Source organism: Vicia villosa, linkage group LG6, assembly GCF_029867415.1.
Source record: "Vicia villosa cultivar HV-30 ecotype Madison, WI linkage group LG6, Vvil1.0, whole genome shotgun sequence".
NCBI lineage: Eukaryota > Viridiplantae > Streptophyta > Magnoliopsida > Fabales > Fabaceae > Vicia > Vicia villosa.
In genome coordinates this window covers 138,594,536-138,616,139 of record NC_081185.1, presented here as the reverse complement: position 1 = coordinate 138,616,139, position 21,604 = coordinate 138,594,536, and the positions used below count along the sequence as shown (strand labels likewise).

The 21,604-nt window shown below is 34.0% G+C and overlaps 2 long non-coding RNA genes across 2 annotated transcripts; both read right to left on the bottom strand.

Moving 5' to 3' along the window:
• Window positions 1-11,179: 11,179 nt before the first annotated feature.
• Window positions 11,180-11,787, bottom strand: LOC131612521 (uncharacterized). Its single transcript, XR_009287403.1, has 2 exons — window positions 11,602-11,787; window positions 11,180-11,489 (listed from the first exon to the last, which is right to left on the bottom strand). It is a non-coding gene; the product is annotated as an uncharacterized LOC131612521 (long non-coding RNA).
• Window positions 11,788-20,221: 8,434 nt separating this feature from the next.
• Window positions 20,222-20,719, bottom strand: LOC131612520 (uncharacterized). The gene is made up of 2 exons (XR_009287402.1): window positions 20,539-20,719; window positions 20,222-20,425 (listed from the first exon to the last, which is right to left on the bottom strand). It is a non-coding gene; the product is annotated as an uncharacterized LOC131612520 (long non-coding RNA).
• Window positions 20,720-21,604: the final 885 nt, after the last annotated feature.

Sequence of the window (21,604 nt, the reverse complement as noted above, 5' to 3'; positions counted from 1 at the left end):
TTGACTAAGGTCATGACATGTGGTGTGTAGTGTTAAAGGTTATGCAGGTTCTGGTTGTGTAAGCTAATACATGCTGTGAGTTGGATGTCATGCTCGACGTCATGACATCAGTGTTTGACAGCAGTAGCTGCTACATTTTCTATTCTATTTCTATGATGTTTCCTTATTTATCTCAGTCTTTATTTTGGGAAACTAAAGATTGTGCTGATTGTACATCAGTAATAGAACAAATCATGGGCTGTCTTTTTGGCACCCTGATATGTGAGAAGCTGAGAATTGAAGTGAAGAATACTGTTTGCTGTAATTTATGCAGAACATGGAATGTCACGACATGCTCTGTGACATCAGTATTTGACAGCAGTTACTGTTATATTTAGCTGTCACGCGCCTGCTGAGCTGGAATATAAAGATTCAGTTTTGGTTTTAAAAGATGCAGAATATTCTTTGGAATATTATGCAATCCTATGTGGCAGGTTTAAAGGTCAAGAGAATCAAGATTAGAATATTGGAGAATTATGCAGTTTCCAATTATGAAGATAAATTAGGAAACTTATGATTGAAGACCTTGTTTTTAGCAGAAAGTTTTCTGTGATTTGTAACAGCAAATAATGTTGTGATTGTAAGCCCAAGTTCAGTTGGGAATAGGTTATAAATAGGAAACTTTGTAACCTAGTTTAGGGAGCTAGCCGGCGTTTAGAAAGATGTAACTATTAGGGTTAGCCGTGTAGGTGAACCTCCCGGTTTGTGGGAAGGTCACTGATTTGTGCCTCGAAGCCTGTAGGTAAGAGGTTTGTTTTATTCACTCAGAAGTTGTAAAGCAATGAGTGGAGTTGTGTGCTTGGAGGAAGCTTTGAAGCAACTCTAAGATATGTTTATTTGTGTGTTTTGAATGTTGGTAATTAAGCCGTCAATGCAGTGGCTGAGGTGTTGACTGCTAGACATCATTGGTATGATTGGGAGTGGAATGGAGATATTCCATATCTAGGGAGAACCTAGGTAGAGGGGTCATTGGGTAGTGATTAAGTGAGGAGTTGTAAACTGGGAGTTTAGCTCTGAATTGATACTGCTAATAGTGGACTTCATCCCTGGCTTGGTATGCCCCCAGAGTAGGTTGATTGAACCGAACTGGGTGAACAATTCTGTTGTGTTGTTTATGTTTCTGCATTGTTTATTTGTAAGTTCAGTTTGGATGTCATAACATCGTGCCTGACATCAGTGTGTGATTTAATGACTGTGCTAACACAGAATCTCTGTGATTCCAACACTTCCAGACTTCTGGATGTTAGAAGTAATAAATAATTGAGGGATCTGTATGTACTGCCTCAGCTAAACTGATGACAGACCAGATGTCACGACATCGTATATGACATCCGGGTTCTGTCTTACCAGAATTTCAATTGGTACCAGAGCAGGCATCCTGTCTGTTTCTGGATGAGATCCATGGGAGATACTTTCTGGTTGTTGGAGGTAGTTGATTGTTTGAACATTCATGTTCATATTGAATGGTCCCTAGAAGTGGAGGATGGACCTATGTGTGGAAGACTGGACCAAACTGACCATAACAGGTGTATTCTCTTGGCAAGGGAAGATGGTGTTACTGATATCCAAATGATTCATGCGGGAGTGAAGAATTTGGGGCGTTTTATTCAGCATATAGCAGGGTACAGAGAAGAATATTGTCAAAACCTTCATGCGGGAGTGAAGTTAATGATAAGGTATTCTTTGTGCTTATCTGTTTCTTTCTGGTCAGAATATTGGTTAGGTCTTGTTGTGTTGCTTGGAGAAGAAGCAAGCATATCGTTGGATTGTTCAGCTGCAATTCTTGGATGTCATGCTTACAACTGGTTCTGGGAGTAAGCATTGTGTAATCTCTGTTGATATATGGCTATTTTCTGCTGCATAGCATCTGATGCATAATCCTATCTTTGAAAGAAGATCTCTAGGGTTATATGGTTTTCAACAGAATTTGTAGCAGATTGTTCTCAACTTTAGTACAAGTGTCAAAGATACTTGAGATCTTTTCTCAAGTCCACTCATAAAGGCATGGTTATTGAGGTTGAAGAGGTTCAAATGATCAGTGTTCCTCATATTCATCTGCAAAGTTGTTTGATGATCTTCAAGATTGTCAAGAATTGTGTGTTCCAAGAAGAAGGAACTGATGGCATACTGGTTTGCAGCTACCAGTTGAAGAACAGATGTTCTGGTGCTGAACTTATGTAGTGTGAGTACATTTGTTTGGAACCTACTCCTGATCTGGAAGAGGAGACATCTGCTTTTTGTGTTGATTGGTCAGAATACAATCAATTGAACCTTCCATCCCAAATGTTAGTTTATTTCAGGCATAAGCTTATGGGAGTTGGAAGAAGAGCTCAGTGTAAGTGAAAGGATTCATTCAGGTTTTCTTTTCAAGACCTCTATGAAAATCCAAAGATGAGCTTGTATCTGGTATGTCCTTTTGATCAAAGGAACCAGATGTGTGAATTGTTTTCTTAACCATAGAACAGTTAGTGTTGAAAACTGAATACTGTGTATCGTGCATAGTGAAATATGGTTTTGAATATTGTGTGATGATTCAAGGGAGTCAGATTACTGTGTGGAATCTGAGGTATTTTCAGGAGTTATGTCATAAGTGAATCTGTTCCAGAAACCTTGTTGAGATATGGCATATATTTAATCATGAATGATGTGTAGCTGACTGATGCAAAGGTTATTGTTTTAGGCCTGAGGTTTATTGAGGATAAATTTTAGTTGTTTTCCGCTGCATGGTATCTCTGTTAACCATGGTTTATGTAAGTATAGTATCCTCAACTGGTGTATGAAGTATGTATAGGTATAACTCATGGAGTTAGTTGCCTCTAGTAGGGATGTTGTATAATGAGACTTTTATGTACAATGCATGGATAAGCTGTGTGGAGTTTCCATGATTGCTTGTTTGAGGGGGAGATTTGGTTAACCTCCCCACGTCTGATTCAGCCTTGTGTTTAATTGGCTATTGAACGGTGTCACATGGGTTCTGGTTGTTGTGTGACACATTTGTAAGGAAAGATTCATCTCTCTCTTTCCTAAGGGTGAATCTAACTGGGAAAGGATTTAAGATCAATTGATATTTGTGCAAAGTACAAGTATTTAATTGATTATCCTTGGAAGTTCAAGATAACTGATGTTCTTAAAGATGTTGGAACATCTCTTCCTCAAGACCATGTACAGGAAGGATAGTGCAATTGTTTTAAGATCTATCTCTTTGGTGGCAGCAGAAGCATGTGATCACTGAAAAAGGTTTCCTGGCAAGAAACATGTTCAGCTTTGGAGTGCACAAGAAGAAGAAGACATCATAATCTTGATGGTGGTTACTTGGATCAGTTTATTTCTGATCTAGGTAAGAAAGTGCATTGGCTAATGCACACTGTGAAGTCAAGAACAAGTGGCAGTATTCTTGACATCATGGAAATAGCTTTGCTCAAGGAAGTGGCATCCTTGGTACAGCTAGAGGATTAGTCTCTAACTAGTCCTTCTGATGACTCATGCATCAGAGTGTCTGATGTTGTTGGAAAAAAAGCAGGGATTCATAAAAGTGTGAGCTTGGATGACATAACTGCATAACTGCAGGATGGAGGTTGCGTACTCAAACTTGGTTTCACAATCAGGTCTATGAGAGCATTGAACTCTGGTTCTGTAAAGGGAGGAAGTTCTTTCAAGTGGCAGAAGAAGGAGCTGAATTCAACAGCTAGATGTTAAAACACAATGTGTTGACATTTGGTTCATCTCAGAAGTGGGTTCGAAGGATCAAGATAATCAACATATGGCAGCTGATTATTCTTGAGGATAGTCTTAGACAAATTACTTTTGAGCAGAAGAGTAATAAGTTGAAGACAAAAAGGAGGTGTTTTCTATTCACCTCTTGGAGCTTGTGGTAGAAGTTATGAGCTATCTATGAAAGAGTGCATCTTGTAATATAGATCTCCCATTGAGGGTGACTTATTGTATTCTAATCAAGCTGGTGGCGAAGTGGTATCTAAAGATTATCAGATGGTGTTTTTTTTGTGTGTGTCGTGGTCATGTCATGCAGAGTAACTTTTAAGGGGGAGCTGTACGTTGCTTTGGCAACATTTATGGCCAAACAGGGGGAGAAGAGATTGTCACCCCAAATCATATTGAACAAGTTGTTTTTGTTCATGTTATGTGATAGTGTAGCTTGTGGAACTTATTCAGCAGGTCTGATGTTTTGATGTGCTTTAGCAATTCTGCATAACTGGTAGTTTGCTAGTTGTTTTTGTGCTGCTGTGGTGACAGAATGTTTTAGCCAAAAATTTGCCAAAGGGGGAGATTGTAGATGTTTTGATTGGCTGCATTTTGTGGTAAAACATTCATGTGTATTCTGTTGTCTTGACTAAGGTCATGACATGTGGTGTGTAGTGTTAAAGGTTATGCAGGTTCTGGTTGTGTAAGCTAATACATGCTGTGAGTTGGATGTCATGCTCGACGTCATGACATCAGTGTTTGACAGCAGTAGCTGCTACATTTTCTATTCTATTTCTATGATGTTTCCTTATTTATCTCAGTCTTTATTTTGGGAAACTAAAGATTGTGCTGATTGTACATCAGTAATAGAACAAATCATGGGCTGTCTTTTTGGCACCCTGATATGTGAGAAGCTGAGAATTGAAGTGAAGAATACTGTTTGCTGTAATTTATGCAGAACATGGAATGTCACGACATGCTCTGTGACATCAGTATTTGACAGCAGTTACTGTTATATTTAGCTGTCACGCGCCTGCTGAGCTGGAATATAAAGATTCAGTTTTGGTTTTAAAAGATGCAGAATATTCTTTGGAATATTATGCAATCCTATGTGGCAGGTTTAAAGGTCAAGAGAATCAAGATTAGAATATTGGAGAATTATGCAGTTTCCAATTATGAAGATAAATTAGGAAACTTATGATTGAAGACCTTGTTTTTAGCAGAAAGTTTTCTGTGATTTGTAACAGCAAATAATGTTGTGATTGTAAGCCCAAGTTCAGTTGGGAATAGGTTATAAATAGGAAACTTTGTAACCTAGTTTAGGGAGCTAGCCGGCGTTTAGAAAGATGTAACTATTAGGGTTAGCCGTGTAGGTGAACCTCCCGGTTTGTGGGAAGGTCACTGATTTGTGCCTCGAAGCCTGTAGGTAAGAGGTTTGTTTTATTCACTCAGAAGTTGTAAAGCAATGAGTGGAGTTGTGTGCTTGGAGGAAGCTTTGAAGCAACTCTAAGATATGTTTATTTGTGTGTTTTGAATGTTGGTAATTAAGCCGTCAATGCAGTGGCTGAGGTGTTGACTGCTAGACATCATTGGTATGATTGGGAGTGGAATGGAGATATTCCATATCTAGGGAGAACCTAGGTAGAGGGGTCATTGGGTAGTGATTAAGTGAGGAGTTGTAAACTGGGAGTTTAGCTCTGAATTGATACTGCTAATAGTGGACTTCATCCCTGGCTTGGTATGCCCCCAGAGTAGGTTGATTGAACCGAACTGGGTGAACAATTCTGTTGTGTTGTTTATGTTTCTGCATTGTTTATTTGTAAGTTCAGTTTGGATGTCATAACATCGTGCCTGACATCAGTGTGTGATTTAATGACTGTGCTAACACAGAATCTCTGTGATTCCAACACTTCCAGACTTCTGGATGTTAGAAGTAATAAATAATTGAGGGATCTGTATGTACTGCCTCAGCTAAACTGATGACAGACCAGATGTCACGACATCGTATATGACATCCGGGTTCTGTCTTACCAGAATTTCAGGATTGAGCCATCCTTCTGACTTACAGCCTTGCAAGACTTTTGATTGAAGATTATGTCATAACCATGTCACTTAATTGACTTATGGATAATAAGTTATGCGTTAATCCTTCTACAAGAAGTACATTAGTTATTGAAGGAGCGTTGCCAATACTTATGGTTCCAGAGCCAATTATCTTGCCCTTCTGATCTCCTCCAAACTTGACTTCTCCACCAGACTTAAGCACCATGTCTTGGAACATAGACCTTCTTCCCGTCATGTATCGCGAGCACCCAGAGTCCAGGTACCATGACATTTTGTGCTTTGTCTTCTTTGCTGCCAAGGATATCTGCAACAAAAATTATCTTCTCCTTAGGTACCCACAAATTCTTGGGTCCTTTCTTGTTAGTTTTCCTCAAGTTCTGATTGAACTTGGGTTTAGCATAATAAACAACAGGAGGAACAACATGATATTCTTTAGGTTTTGCAGCATGATATTTTCTAGGTTGTGTCACATGTTTCTTTGTGTGTGTAGCATGAAAGCTTTTGGCATGTGAGGTTAGCCTAATATCATGTGAGTGGCCATATTTGAACTAATCATACAATGGTTTGTATGTAATTTTCATATCATCTACAGGTTCAAATTTGTGTGGGGTATCACCCTCATAGCCAACGCCAATCCTTTTGTTTCCAGAAACACCATATATCATAGAAGCAAGATGACTTCTGCCAATACTTCTAGATAAAAACTTTCTGAAGCTCGAGTTATATTCTTTCAGAATATGATTGAGACTAGGAATGGATTTTTCTGATTCATAAGAAGATCCAATATCTTTGGATAATTTTAAAACTTTTTCTTTCAGTTCAGAATTTTCCACTTCCAGCTTCTTAGTTTCAGAATCAAATAGCTTTTTCAGCTTTTTGTATTTGATACTAAGATGAGCCTTGAATTCCAGAAGTTCTGTTAAACTGGAAACTAACTCTTCTCTAGATAGTTCAGAAGATACCTCTTCAGAATCTGATTCTGATGTAGATTCTGATCCATCATCCACTGTGGCCATCAGTGCAAAGTTTGCCTGCTCGCCTTTAGAGTCTAATTCTGATTCTGATTCTGAATCATCCCATGTTGCCATAAGACCTTTCTTCTTATGAAACTTCTTCTTGGGATTCTCCTTCTGAAGTTTTGGACATTCATTCTTGAAGTGTCCAGGCTCATTGCACTCATAACATATGACCTTCTTCTTGTCAGATCTTCTGCTTCCAGAAGATTCTCCTGTTTCAGGCTTCTTTGAACTTCTGAAGTTCTTGAACTTCCTTTGCTTGCTCTTCCAGAGTTGGTTTACCCTTTTGGAGATCATGGACAGTTCATCTTCTTCTTCTGATTCTGATTCTTCAGAATCTTCTTCTTCAGCCTGAAAAGCGTTAGTGCATTTTTTATAATTAGATTTTAATGCAATAGACTTACCTTTCTTCTGAGGTTCATTTGCATCCAGCTCTATCTCATGGCTTCTTAAGGAACTGATTAGCTCTTCCAAAGAGACTTCATTCAGATTCTTTGCAATCTTGAATGCAGTCACTATTGGACCCCATCTTCTAGGCAAGCTTCTGATGATCTTCTTTACATGATCAGCCTTGGTGTAACCTTTGTCCAGAACTCTTAATCCAGCAGTTAGCGTTTGAAATCTTGAGAACATCTTCTCAATATTTTCATCATCCTCCATCTTGAAGGCTTCATATTTCTGGATCAAGGCAAGAGCTTTAGTCTCTTTGACTTGGGCATTTCCCTCATGAGTCATTTTCAATGATTCATATATGTCATAGGCAGTTTCCCTGTAAGATATCTTCTCATATTAAGCATGAGAGATAGCATTCAGCAAAACAGTCCTACACTTGTGATGATTTTTGAACTGCTTCTTTTGATCATCATTCATTTTTTGTCTTGTAAGCTTTACACTACTAGTTTTCACTGGATGTTTGTAACCATCCATCAGAAGATCCCATAAGTCACCATCTAGACCAAGAAAGTAACTTTCAAGTTTATCTTTCCAGTATTCAAAGTTTTCACCATCAAATACTGGTGGTCTAGTATAACCATTGTTACCATTTCCATTATGTTGCTCAGCAGAGCCAGATGTAGATGTAGGTGTTGGTTCATCACCAACCATCTTGACTTAAGCGTTTTTCTCTTCCTGAATCTTTTCTAAGCACGGTTAAGTGCTGGCACCTTAGAACCTACGCTCTGATGCTAATTGATGGATAGAAAAACACTTAGAAAGGGGGGGGGGGTTTGAATAAGTTTAGCTTTAAAACTTGTAAGATAAAAACAATTTTCATAATGATTTTTATCCTGGTTCGTTGTTAACAAAACTACTCCAGTCCACCCCCTTGGAGTGATTTACCTCACCTGAGGATTTAATCCACTAATCACACAAGATTGCAGTGGTTTTCCACTTAGATAACTTCCAAGTCTTCTAGAGTATACTGATCACAACCTGATCACTCTAGGAATAAACTGCTTAGATACCCTCTAAGACTTTCTAGAGTATTCTGATCACAACCTGATCACTCTAGTTCTTACAAATTAATGTAAACAAATTCTTATAAGAGTTACAATGCTTCTTAATAAGCTATTATCACAACTGTGATTTTTCTCTTAAGTTTAAGCTTAATCTCACTAAGATATTACAACAACAATGTAGTGAGGTTGAAGATGAAGTTTGAGAGCTTTTGAATTTAACAGCATTTCTGTATATTTGCGTAGAGTGTTGTTTTCAGCTTCTCTTCAGAACTTCTATTTATAGGAGTTTGAGAAGATGACCGTTGGGACCATTTAATGCGTTGCGTGATCCGTACAACATTGCATTTAATGTTTCACTCTTTTGTCAACTACCTCGAGCCTTGCTTTCGCGGTGTCTACTGACGTTGCCTTTAATAGCTTCTAACGTTCCTTTTGTCAATCAGCGTAGCCTGCCATCTTGTACTTGCTTCTTATCTGATGTTTGTGTAAACAACGTTTGAATATCTTCAGAATCGAACAACTTGTTGCAGAGCATCTTCTTGTCTTCTGACCTTGAAGTGCTTCTTAGCGTGATACCATGAGAACTTCAGTGCTTCTGCTTCTAATCTCAAGTTCTTCTGATGCTTCCATAGACCATGTTCTGATTCTGCTTGACCATCTTCTGATGTCTTGCCAGACCATGTTCTGATGTTGCATGCTGAACCTTCTGAGTCAGTGCTTCTTGCGCTGATTTTGTGCATACTCTTTATATGATTCCTGAAATGGAAATTGCATAGTATTAGAGTACCACATTATCTCATACAAAATTCATATACATTGTTATCATCAAAACTAAGAATATTGATCAGAACAAATCTTGTTCTAACAGCGAGATGATTCTATCGTGATGCTAGGATCGGATGACAACCCCTTTTTCCTTTGTCTTGGATGGATAAATCGGTGATAATCATGGGATACGACCCAATTTTCCATTCTCTTGGGGATAAGAGGACTGTTCACTTCTTATTGTATTTTGATATTATGGACCATCGTTAATCTTTAGCGGGGAGGTGGCAGACACATTTCCACCTATATAGGTAAATGGATTTCTCCTTTTTTTTAGCGCGCCTTTGTATTCCTTTTATGATCCATGTATTATTTTGTAGATCAATAGGAAAATATTCCAGTGGAGAAACTTTTGCTAAGGTGGGAGAAATCAGAGTCTTCCAGTATGGGTACCAAAATCTCAAAGAGCCATCCAGATGGTTTCATTCCTAAAGGACAAAAAGGTTAGTCGAGGAGCCAACTCTAGACTTGCCAGATGTCAAGGCTAAGAGAGTAAAAAGGGGATCCACTTCCGATGGCGACAAGATGATAATGACGGTGCCCCTATAGCCAATGTTCCTTCGGCTTCCTCGGCCTGGTGGAATGATGTCGAAATTGACACACCCTGGTTGAAGAGTTCTCACATCCCCTTCTCCAATGAGTTTCTAGTTGATTACCAAGTCTTATGATATAAGCCTATTTTGGTCATTATGAACATGAAGGACAACCTTCTACTAAGGGTGCTCATGATGTAGGAGGTGGAGTAGGGAAGATGTGACAAAGTGGTAAAGGATCGAAAGGCAAAACTCAAAGAATGGATAAACGCCTATAACGAGAGCCATATGTTGTTGCAGTCCCACCACCAAGATGAGGAGAAGTGGGAGAAAAGGTTGGAGGATGTTCAGGCCAAGGTGAAAGAGGTCTTTATTGAGAAGAACTCTTTGTAAGATTCTTTGAAAGTCGCTCTCCTCTGCCAAAAATATTTGGAGAATGTTGTGTCAGAGCTAATCGACGAGCTTTTGTCTTCATCTGACATATACTTTGAGCGTGCTAAGGAGCAAGTTCTATTCATCTTTCCCAATATGGACTTGAATCTCTAGGAATTTCTCAAATTTGTGTGAGATGGTGCGCTGATGGATGAGGAGATAGAGGCCCCTACAAAAAAACCCTGCTCCCATCGAGGAGACTCATAGCCTGGATGAGAAAACAGAAGGTGAGTCTGAAGTCTCTCATTCAAGGAATGATGTTGACGAGGTGATGACCCCAAAGGAAGAGTAATGACCTGATTTACGTCTTGGCCTAGTGGCCCTTGGTTGACGTCTGAGTGATATCTTCTTCTCTTCATAAATTGTTCAAATGGGTTTAAACCAAGTTAATTAAGAGCTTAATGATTATGCACACTTAAAAAAATGTTAGTATACCCAATTGTTCTTTAAGTACTTTATTATCATCAAAACCTATGCCGTATGAACATATTTGTTCCAACACAGACATATACAAATGATTGAATATTAATGAAGTTGGATTTTCTATAAAAAAAAAATTTGAAGTTTTATAACTCAAATAAAATATAAAAACTAAGACCTGTACATTTATTGTAGAAAGTTCCTCCCTCCGTTCCTTTTTAAGTGTCGTTTTAGAAGAATTTTTTTGTTCCTATTTAAGTGTCGTTTTATAATTTAATGTTATAATTTGTCATTTATACCCTTATCTTCTCAATAACTCCACCTCAAATTTTTCAATTAGTTATTGAAAAAAGAGAGTTTATGATTGAATTTATTTGAAAAGAGAAAAATAAATAAGGGTATAATAGAAAAAGTAACTCAAATAATCTACTATCTTGGTTGAAGAGCTTTTTACTAAAACGACACTTAAAAAGGAACGGAGGGAGTACTATGTTTAGGTAGTCACATTTTAATTTTTCTTAAAAAAACAAAGTACTCAAGATTATGAAATAAATTAAACGGTAGGAGTAATGTAAATTGAAGTGTGAAAAAAAAAAAACAAATGTTTAAAAATATTATAAGAGAAATATAAAATGATAGGCTTAAAGTAACATAAGAAGTATTTTAACATCATATATTCTAATAGACAATAAGGTTGTAAAAAAAAATATTGATACCTTATTTTATTTCATTTAACATCACTTTAGAGTATAAATCATTGTTACAAGGTCCATGAAATATGAAAAATAACAAAATATATGAAAATCAAATAATAAGATGCAAATACCACAACTAAGGACAACTTATATAATATTATAGTTGAGCTTCTTTTTAGTCCCTAAGATCTGATAATCATATCATAATTGGATCCCTTTCTAAGCACAAACACAATTTTACAATACAAAAAGGTATCAAAGGAGGGTCGCATTCACAATCAGAACTTGAAAAACAGTCATCACCATCCGCTATAACAAAGAAGGGAATAAAAATAAATATTACTAAAATATGATAAAATATGAAGATAAGATAAAGATTATGTACGAAGTAAAGAAAAACTGAAAGAAAAAAATAACTTACTGCTAATGCTCGTTGTGACAAAAAGTAGAGAAAAAATGGTAATCATAACATAAATAAATTTGACTATTTTAGCCATATTTTCCATCCTTTGATATCATACTACTTTATCACTTTATGATTTATAAATTTAATGTTTTACTTACATCACTCACTGGTATAGTTTTTAACACTTTATGGAGGTTTTTTTTTCTCCCACAAAACACTTATAAAAACTTATAACAATAAATATTTTTATATTTTATAATACTTAAATGTCTCTTAAACACATCAATGTGCTATATTTCCACCTTTTACGTACATAGAAAGGAAATCACATAAAAAACTATCAGGCATAAGAATTTATTTTTTAGCAGTTTTTTATTATTTAAAAACCTTTATAATTTATAAACTTATTGCTTTACTTACATCATTTGTATAACTTTTTAACACTTATAGAATTTTTAAACGAAGTACTTGTAAAGTTGTTAAAATAAATATTTAAAATTTTCAAATATTAAAAGTCTCTTAAATAAATCAATGTCTCGTCATTTTTTACCTTTTACCTTTTGCATAATTAGAGACATTTTTAACAAATCTAAGTTTATTAAAAATGAATTCTCCTTTTAAAGTCAATGTTTTAAATAAATCATTACTTAAAAGTTATAAAACTTATCAACTAGAAGAATTCATTTTTAATAAACTTTTTTAGTATTTTATAACTTTTAATTTTAAATAAAAATTCACAAAATTAGAATAGTTTTTAAAAAAATTATTAAATGAATCTAATGTATATCATTATTGTTTTTGACCCTTTGGACCACTTAGTATGAAGTTTACATTAAAAAAACTTATCAATCCTATAATTTATTTTTTAAAAAACTTGATTATTTATAAACATTTTATAAATGAACGTGAAAATAATAAAACAATAATAATATAGTGGATAAATAAAAACGTCATTTTAGCAATCAATGTTTGTTGTTTCTTTTAGCATGTTGGTGTAAACCCTTATAGATTTAAAATTAGGTTAAAAAACACTAAAAAGAAAATTATCCAATAGAAAAAAGTCCAAACTTATTTTGGTCACCAAGATTAAGAATCTGGACATATATTTGTGTCCAGGTGCAAAGAAGATTAAAAGTAGCCAAAAAATAACTAAAGTGCACCAAGTGAAATTTTAACCCATGACCTTATATTTGCAAGCACTGATTTCTTACCAACTGTGATATCTTATTTATTCGAAATAGAAAGCCATTTGAAAGTATATGAAGGTTAAAAATACAAATAATTTTAAACAAACTATTTTTATATTTTTAAGTAAGCGGAATGAAATAATAGCCAAACCATGTGTTTAATAAAAATCCAAAATAAATCGAAGAAATTTATAAAACCCAAATTTGAAAATCATTTGATTTTTCTTCGAAATGGGGCGGGCAAATTTGGGTATGACAATAGGAAATAACAAACTTACTATTTGTTAGTAGTGAATTGCGGAGACTTGTTGAATGTACTTGTAGTTTAGATCTTTTGTATCGCCGTGAGGAGAATTCTCGTGTGCGAATAGGATTCTGGAAGGATTACTATTCCCTTATAGTGGTCAGCTTGGGTCGGAATGACCGGCCCATAGCAGTTTTTCCCCAAGCTCGTGTCTATGCTCAACGAGGCATAGGTTTGTTACTTTCCAATTACTCTCGCCTTTACATTTAGAAGAGAAAAATGAAATGTTTCATTACCTTGGGGATTCATTCATTTAATGATCCGAATTGAAACACCTTTTCAAAAGTCTCATCATTATGACTCTTGGAAGACAAAACACTTGAGTGTTGTGTGCGAGTGATTTGAAATGTTTGACAAGGTCTATTTCCGTTTGTATGCTAGAACATAGTCCCTAAAGAGTCGGTATTGGTTTCTTTGAGTCATTTTCCCATTTTAGTAGTTGTCTTCTTCTTTAGTGGTTTACCTTCCTGCTTCTAAAAAGTTTGTACATAATGGGTAAAAAGTCATAGAAGATTAATCACAAATCCCAAAAGCATCCTCTATCTTCTTGGATAGACTTTATCTACTTTTCTAGTCTTTCTATTTTTCCAAGAACAATAGTTTCGATGATGCCTTTCTTGAAGTTAGCTCATCGCGTGATTGGGGTGCTTAAGTCTCACAAACAATGAAATAATATGTAGTAAGTATGGCGTTTGCGCCAATCCCTTTTATGAGTGCATTTTTCCGGCTTCGGGTATTTCTGTGCCCTTTAATGCCTTTGAGATAGAAATCCTGAAGCATATAGCGATGGCTTCTTAACAACTTCATTTCGCATGCTGGGATACATGAATGTTTATCATTATTGGTGAGAATACCTAAAAGGAAAGCCTTATGTGATGATCAATGGTTTTTACACATGTTTTTCCTGTTGATTTTAGTTGCCTTTGAGAGATTTTGTTAAGTTTTTTTATTTCTTTATTCCGCATTTTATGCTTTGATTGTGTGTTTAAGTGTTTGCAGACTCAGATGAATGAAGTGGGGAAAATCAGTGCTAAAAAGTGAAAAACTGAAGAAAAGCACATAAACTAGCAAATGCATCCCCAAACGTGTGTGGAGCTTGAAAAAGTCACGTGGGAGGACGCATCCCCAGACACGTGTGGAACAAAGAAAATGCCACAGGCTGACCAAAAGCGTCCCAAGACACGTGCCAGTCTTGCAGAAATCCAGAAATCAGCCCCTCTGCCCACACGCGTCTCCAGACGCGTGTCACCTGCCAAAACGCGTGGCCAAACGCGTTCCAGAAGCATAGGATTGCACTGAAAATACCTCCTCACCTAGGACGCGTGCCCAGATGCGTGTCAAATGTGATTTTGGGCTTTCTTTGCTGAAAAGCCCAGACAAAAAAGAGATAAAATGAGGAGAATGCGTTGGCACAAGGGTTCAACGAATTTGGGAGCGAAAATACACTGCAGAAGGCCGGAGAACTCAGATTTGATGCAAGGATTGAAGATTTCTATGAGATTTTTCCATTGAAGATTGGATTTCCTTCATTTATCTGTAATGTCTGTCATTAACACTATGTTTTTTGTTATTTTTATTAGTAGCTAAACCCCCTATTTCTAGGGGGTGACCCTAATTTATAATGTAATGACTTTATTTCCTTAATGCAATAACAATTTGGTTTTCATAATCGTTGATTTGTTCTATGTTTGTTCTTAATGCTTTAACCGCCAGAAAAACAGATATTGAAATTGCATGAATAATCTAAGTAGGATAGCTATTGTTTGTTGACTTGACTAAGAACATATGGTAATAACTATCACCTAGGACTAGGGATACTTTATCGTAACCGGAAATTCTTTTTATGGAAATGCTTGATCATAACTGTAATTGCCTATGAACATAGTAATTAGGTTGTGATGTCAAAGATCTTTTCACTAAGGCCTTAGGATTAGATACTCTAGAGAACCGGTAATCAATTATGAAAATTATGCTGTTTTATTGGGAATACAAGTTGTTACAGGAAGAATCATTCACCGAGCCCTAACAATCTATTCATCTCTGTTCATCGTTTCAATACTTAATTTTTCTTTAATTGCAATTTGACTATAAACCATTCAAAACCCCTTTGAACTTTTGTCTAATTGAAATATTGATAAAACTCTTATTCGTCAAGTAGTCCTTGAGATTCGCCATTCGGGGAATTTTCCCTTTATTACTATAGAGACAAAATAGTACACTTGCTATTTTACCGATCATGTGATCCTTTCCTTTCACCTCTTTCAATTCCACCATGACACGGCGATTCAGACACAGAGCATAAGGATAATCTGTTTGGAGCCGACAATGTGTGTCTTTGGGTATCTTACTGAGCTACAACCTTTTGAAGGTTTGTTCTTTCTTGTCACCCCTATACCCATAAGCTCATTCTACAGTTTGGAGACGGGGTAGAGGGAAGATGTGTCGAGCAGTTTCCTAAGTATGGGATTGAAAGTAACTTTCTAATATGGAACAATATATTCGTAAACAAGGAGAAGGACCTCACTTTAGAAGATTTGTACCAGAAGAAATAGTTGATGAGCTTCATCAATGACCTAAGTTATTTCGAAAGAGGTACCCCCATAGAGGAGGCTGATTGGAAATGCTTGAAAGTCCTCGACGACATTCCATTACTTATAAAGGCCAATTTTGAGGAAGAAAGAAAACTCATATTTGGTATGTCTTAGAAACTATTGGCCTCTTAGTCTTTAATATTCCTATTCATGATGTATTTTTCTAACACTTGTGATGTGTATATTAGATGAAGGATGAACTATAGTTTCGTCTCATAAAGAGATGAATATGTCTGGTGGGGAGTGAAGCTTCTTTGAACACACTTGTGACACTCCCCGAGTATGTCGAGTCTTCCTACACGTTAGTGGTTAATGGGGTCAAGCTCTCATTCCTCTAGAGATCGTTGGATCCCTCCTTTGGAAGAGAACTACACATACTTGGAAAATATGTATGGGTATGCTCTAAAGGAGGAACTAGAGACTCTGGCTTGGTATACTCTTCGTGCCTCAACCATTGTATCCCTTAGGGAAACTGGATGCTTGGAAACTATTTGATCCAACAAGCATCGTGTAGAGAAGTAACAACTGGAGGAGAGTGTTCGTGATCTAAATATTCAATGGTATAAGTACTTGCAAGAAATAGAGATAGCTTATACCTTTCTTACATGGGTAAGAGATACTTTGCCTCCCCTTAATCTTATAGTTTATCTTGCCGATCAGGTGACCCATCTGGTGAGGACAATAGCGAGGAAGAGTGAGGCTTTGGTTTCTGTTCAAGGAAGTCTATCATTTGCTCAAGCCCATCTTTCGATGGGCTAGAAGGAATTAGAGTTTTTGAGCCTTGAACTCGCTTCCCTAACTGAGCAGCAGGTCGAATGTACGAGTGCCAGCCTTGGGGTAATCTTGCAGACATTTGAGAATGCCTTGTGGCAATGGTAGCTTTTTGGAGGGGCCTTCATGCGTAAATTAGAGGGTCTCCCAAGCTTTTTTGGCACTGGAGCAAGTATTAATGAGCTTGAAAATATTTTTGTCAGCCCCGTTGTAAATAGCATTGAGAGCACAAAAGTTTCCTTGAGCTTATTCATCTTCATCTTTTAACATATCACTATCTGGCTTCACATATTATATGTAGTCTTATGTTGTAACCTTTTGGGGGTATCCACCTTTTTATGATTGCTTTCCATGTTTTATTATACATAGACTTGAGAAAAGAAACCATGAGAGCTTTCTAATAAACATAGTTTTTCCATCTATAATAGGTGGTTAATTTATATCTCCCCCTTCTTTAGTATTGTCCATTTTGAACATAATATATAAATCCCATAGAGCTCCCCCTACCAGAACAAAGTCCTTTCTCTAATTCGAATTGAAATTCTTTTCATTGGATTATGAGATGTTAAACATAATATAGTAACAATGTGTATGACATGTGTAATGTGCAATCAATAAAGTTAAAGTTGTAAAACAAATAACACATGAATCGGTAACCTAATTCGGTGCAAAGCCACCTACGTTTGAAAGGAATTCAAATAATGAAAGAAAATTCACTCTTAATAGTTAAAATTACAAAGTGATCTAATTTGAACTCTCCTAGTTCAATGTTTGTTTTTCTAATACTTCCTGTGAATTTCTATTCGTGACTCCCCTAAATATGAGACCCGTTTCACTTTCACTAGAACATTCTTCTTGGAGTTTGATCAGTTACAAGTGTTTATAAATGATGAAACCAAAATACAATCCAAATACTCTATTCCCTTAATACATTAATAAGACTTATGCGTAAAATATTACAAAACAAAACAAAAACACCTAAGACAAATAAACACACCTAACTTAATTGTATAATGTCTCCTTGTTCACAACGGAGAATGCCTCCTTAAAGAGCAACAGGGTCTAGCTTAAAAGTTCATTAAGGTTTTGGTCTTTGAACATGGTTGAACTTCCCAAAAGCGCAAGAAACCAAGCTTCCATTATGTTGATTGAAAATGTTTGTTTGGTTAAATCTTAATCTTGTTGTATAATGATCTTTGGAAAAAACTTCCTTATTCTAATTTTTTTTGTAAAAGATTGAAACATGATTAGATAAATTAGGAAACATGTTACTTTTTATGACGCCCTTCGTTACCTCGTTTCTATAGCCATGGTAAAACGCATTTTCCGTCCGAGATTAAAAACACTTTTTGTAGTAGTGGTAGAAGATGGTCTTGGCAAGGTCTTTGCATTTTAGTTGGTGGTTTTTCAATCATTTTCACATGTTTTTGATTAATTTTCAAGTAAAAAGTCTAAACTATTTTTGTTAATCATTTTTCATTGATAAATCAGAATTTTATTATTTTTTTATTTTGTAAGCAAGGATTTGATTAATCAAGAGTATTAGGGGTACTCAATCCCAATTACAAAACAAGGGAACTTATCAACTCACACAAACTAATCTTTTGTTTATACTCAAACAAAATCTATTAAGATGATTTAGAAATTTTGTAATGCATATTTCTTGAGGGGTTAAATCACCTGATCAATAGCTTTTGAAAAAGATTTGTTTTATGACATGATATTGTTTGTATTGCAAGTTCTTTGCCAACATTATAAATTTACACAAACTATAACATGAAGATAAACTACTTGCCTAAAGTGAGATTTTAAAATAAGTTTAAATATACAGTTAGTTATTCGTCTAAATAATGATATTACTGAATATCTTTCAATAGTTATCATTTCTCTCATGATTGGACAATACATGAACTATATAAACATTTCGTATTTCACTTAAGCAATATCATATGATTTATTATTAGTCATGGATCACTAAAATTTTTCTTTCGATGACAATGTGGTTAGGCTTAAAAAAATATTAATTTTTCTTTGGATTAAAAAAATCTAAAGATAAAAGAGAAAAAATTTATTAACAAATAATTTTTTTCAAAATGTTTCTTTCTTTGATTCCACTCTTTATAGTTTTTTTTCTTGTAGTGACTTTCTTAAGAAATATAAAATGACAGGGTTAAAGTAATCTAAAAAGTATTTTCTACATAAATAATCTAATAGACAACAAGATTGTAAAGAAAATTTGACAACTTATTTTATCCATTTAACATCATTTTACAATACAGCCCATAGCTACAAGGTTCATGAAATATAAATCAAAATAACAAACTAGATGAAAATCAAATTATAAAATAGAAATATCATAACTAAAGGACAACTTATTTAATATTGTAGTTGGGCTTCTTTTCACTCTCTAGGATCTGATAATCATCATATCACTAGTCAGAGACCCGTGCGGATGAATTTATTTTAATATTGACGAAATAATTTTTTTAGATATACATATGAAAAACTCATATTTATTAGAAAAATACAATGAAAAATTATGAAATCAAAATATTATAACAAAAAATAATTTGATATATGATGTATTTAGATACACATGGTAAAATAAACAATTATTAGATAAACTAAATCGTATTAAATAATTTTAAAAAAAACTTGTGACATGGAAAAAGAAGAAAAAAATTGACATTTGAAAATAATGGTAATAATTTGATAGTGACTCGTAAGATAAAAAATTAGTTGTGTGAATAACTATGTAGTATTATTCTCTTTGATAAAGTTCATTTTTAATTTTATTGAAATTAAAAAATAGATTAATTGGTATTTTTAGTGATAATAAACAAATAGAATAGATAAAATATGTTCTAAATACAAAAAAAAAATCAATATATTTGGTGAGATGATGAACAATGGTACATCATCTAAAATACATAATCTTAAATGGATATTGGTCTTATGATAATTATAGGATTCCATTTGTAAAGAAAGCATGAATTTTTATAGGATTTATCTAACATTACAAATATTTACGAATATTACTAATAATTATAAATATTTATAAATATTTTATTGATTAAAATAAAAAATGTATAATGGTGAAAGTGACCCGTAAAAATAGCAAATTTGAGTGATTCTAATTTTCTCATTCATTTCATTATTTTTATCATATATATTTTATTGTATTAAATAATCATTAAAAAAAAAAGAATCGTGTTGATAGTGGCCCGTCATAAAAATAAGAATATTATCTCTCAAGTTAAAACAATATTAAAATAAAATAAATATTGCGTTGATAGTGACCCGTCCGATAATAAATTTTTTAATTTTATTAAAATTAAAAAATAAATTATTTTTTAGGGATAATAACTAAATAGAAAAAAATTAAAATGAAAGGAAGAAGGTGTGGGATAAAATGTGAGATAAAATTGAAATTTTAATTAAGATAGAGAAAGTGTGCAATGGTCGGTTAAAATAAATTAAATATTGTGTTGATAGTGACCCGTGAGATAAATAAATATTTAGTTTTATTAAAATTAAAAAATAGATTATTAATATTTTTTGTGATAATAAGTAAATGTAGAAAAATTAAAATGAAAGTAAAAAAGTGTGGGAAAATGAAATGTGAAAGAAATTTGAAATTTGAATTAAGAGAGAGAAGATGTGTGTTGGGGAGAAAAAGAATTGAGGTTGCCAAGTGTCCAATGATGATTGAAAGCTAAAGTGAATTTGTTAATTACTAAAATATCCAAAGTGTAGTGTAAAAAAAATTTAAGAGAAGGATATTTTTGGAAGTTTGGTCAATCTTTTATTAATGGGTAAAAAATAGTAGAAGTAAATAGTAGATAGTAGAAGTAGAATAGTAGAAGTAGATAGATGGTAGATAACTGAATCCTTTTATAAACACATGCACATTTTAAAAACACAGAAAGGTGTCTCAGGAGGGTCGCATTCACAATGAGAACTATCAGTACAATCATCACCCTCCGCTATAACAAAAAAAAATGAAAAAAACATTAGTAAAATGGGATAAAATTTTAAAATAAAATAAAATATTTTGTACAAAGTAAAGAAGAAAATTTAAAGGAAAAAAATAGCTTACAGTCATGCATGCTGGTTACAACAAGAAAAAGAGAAAGAATGATAATCATAACATAAATAAATTTGAAAATTTTAGCAACATTTTCCATTCTTAGATATGATATATATTTTTTTTTTTATAAACTTCTTAGATATGATATTACTTTATCACTTTATGATTTATAAATTTAATGCTTTACTTACATTACCTTTATAGTTTTTAACACGTACAAAGTTTCTTTAAACGTGGAGCGTAAAAAGTTGTAAAAAATAAATATTTTATAAATAATTAAATATTTTATAAATACATTAATGGGTTCTATTTTCCACCTTTTACCTACTTAGAAAGGAGATCATAAAAAAAATCATTATTAATCCACCTTTTACGTACTTAGAAAGGATATCACATATAAAAATTATTAATCCTAAAAATTCATTTTTTAAAATCAATTTTTAATTATTTTAAAATCTTTATTATTGAAAAAGAAAAATCATAAATTAGAATAATATTTCAAAAACTAATAACTGAATTCCTTTTTAAACACAAACACAATTTAAAAACACATAAAGTTATCAAAGGAGTGTTGCATGCAGAATTAGCACTTACAAAAATCACCTCCTCCAATTATAATAAAAAAAAAGGAAGAATAATAAATATTTTTAAAATGGAATAAAATATTAAAAAGTATTTTTTACATAATATAAAAAATATTTGAAAAAAGTTTCCACGATTGTATAACTCCTACACCGTTCCCACGATCATGACCATTCAGGGCCCTTCCATAAGCATAGCATTGAAATCCAATATATCCTACGACCACCCTACATGAGTTAACTCATGCATGTCCCCTACACTTGAAAATAAGTCTGGAGTGAAATCATCCCTTGTAGCTCGTAGGTCATGGTATGGATCCTTGATTTTCCTACTCTACTTCATGAATACAATTGGAATTATATGTTGGAACAAGTTTGGTTCTACTTCCCAACCCTTAAGTAAATTTTGTACACTAATCATTCCATTGAGTATGTAGAATCTGAACGTTAAATTAGAATTTTATGGACTCTAATACATGTTGGTTCTGAAGACA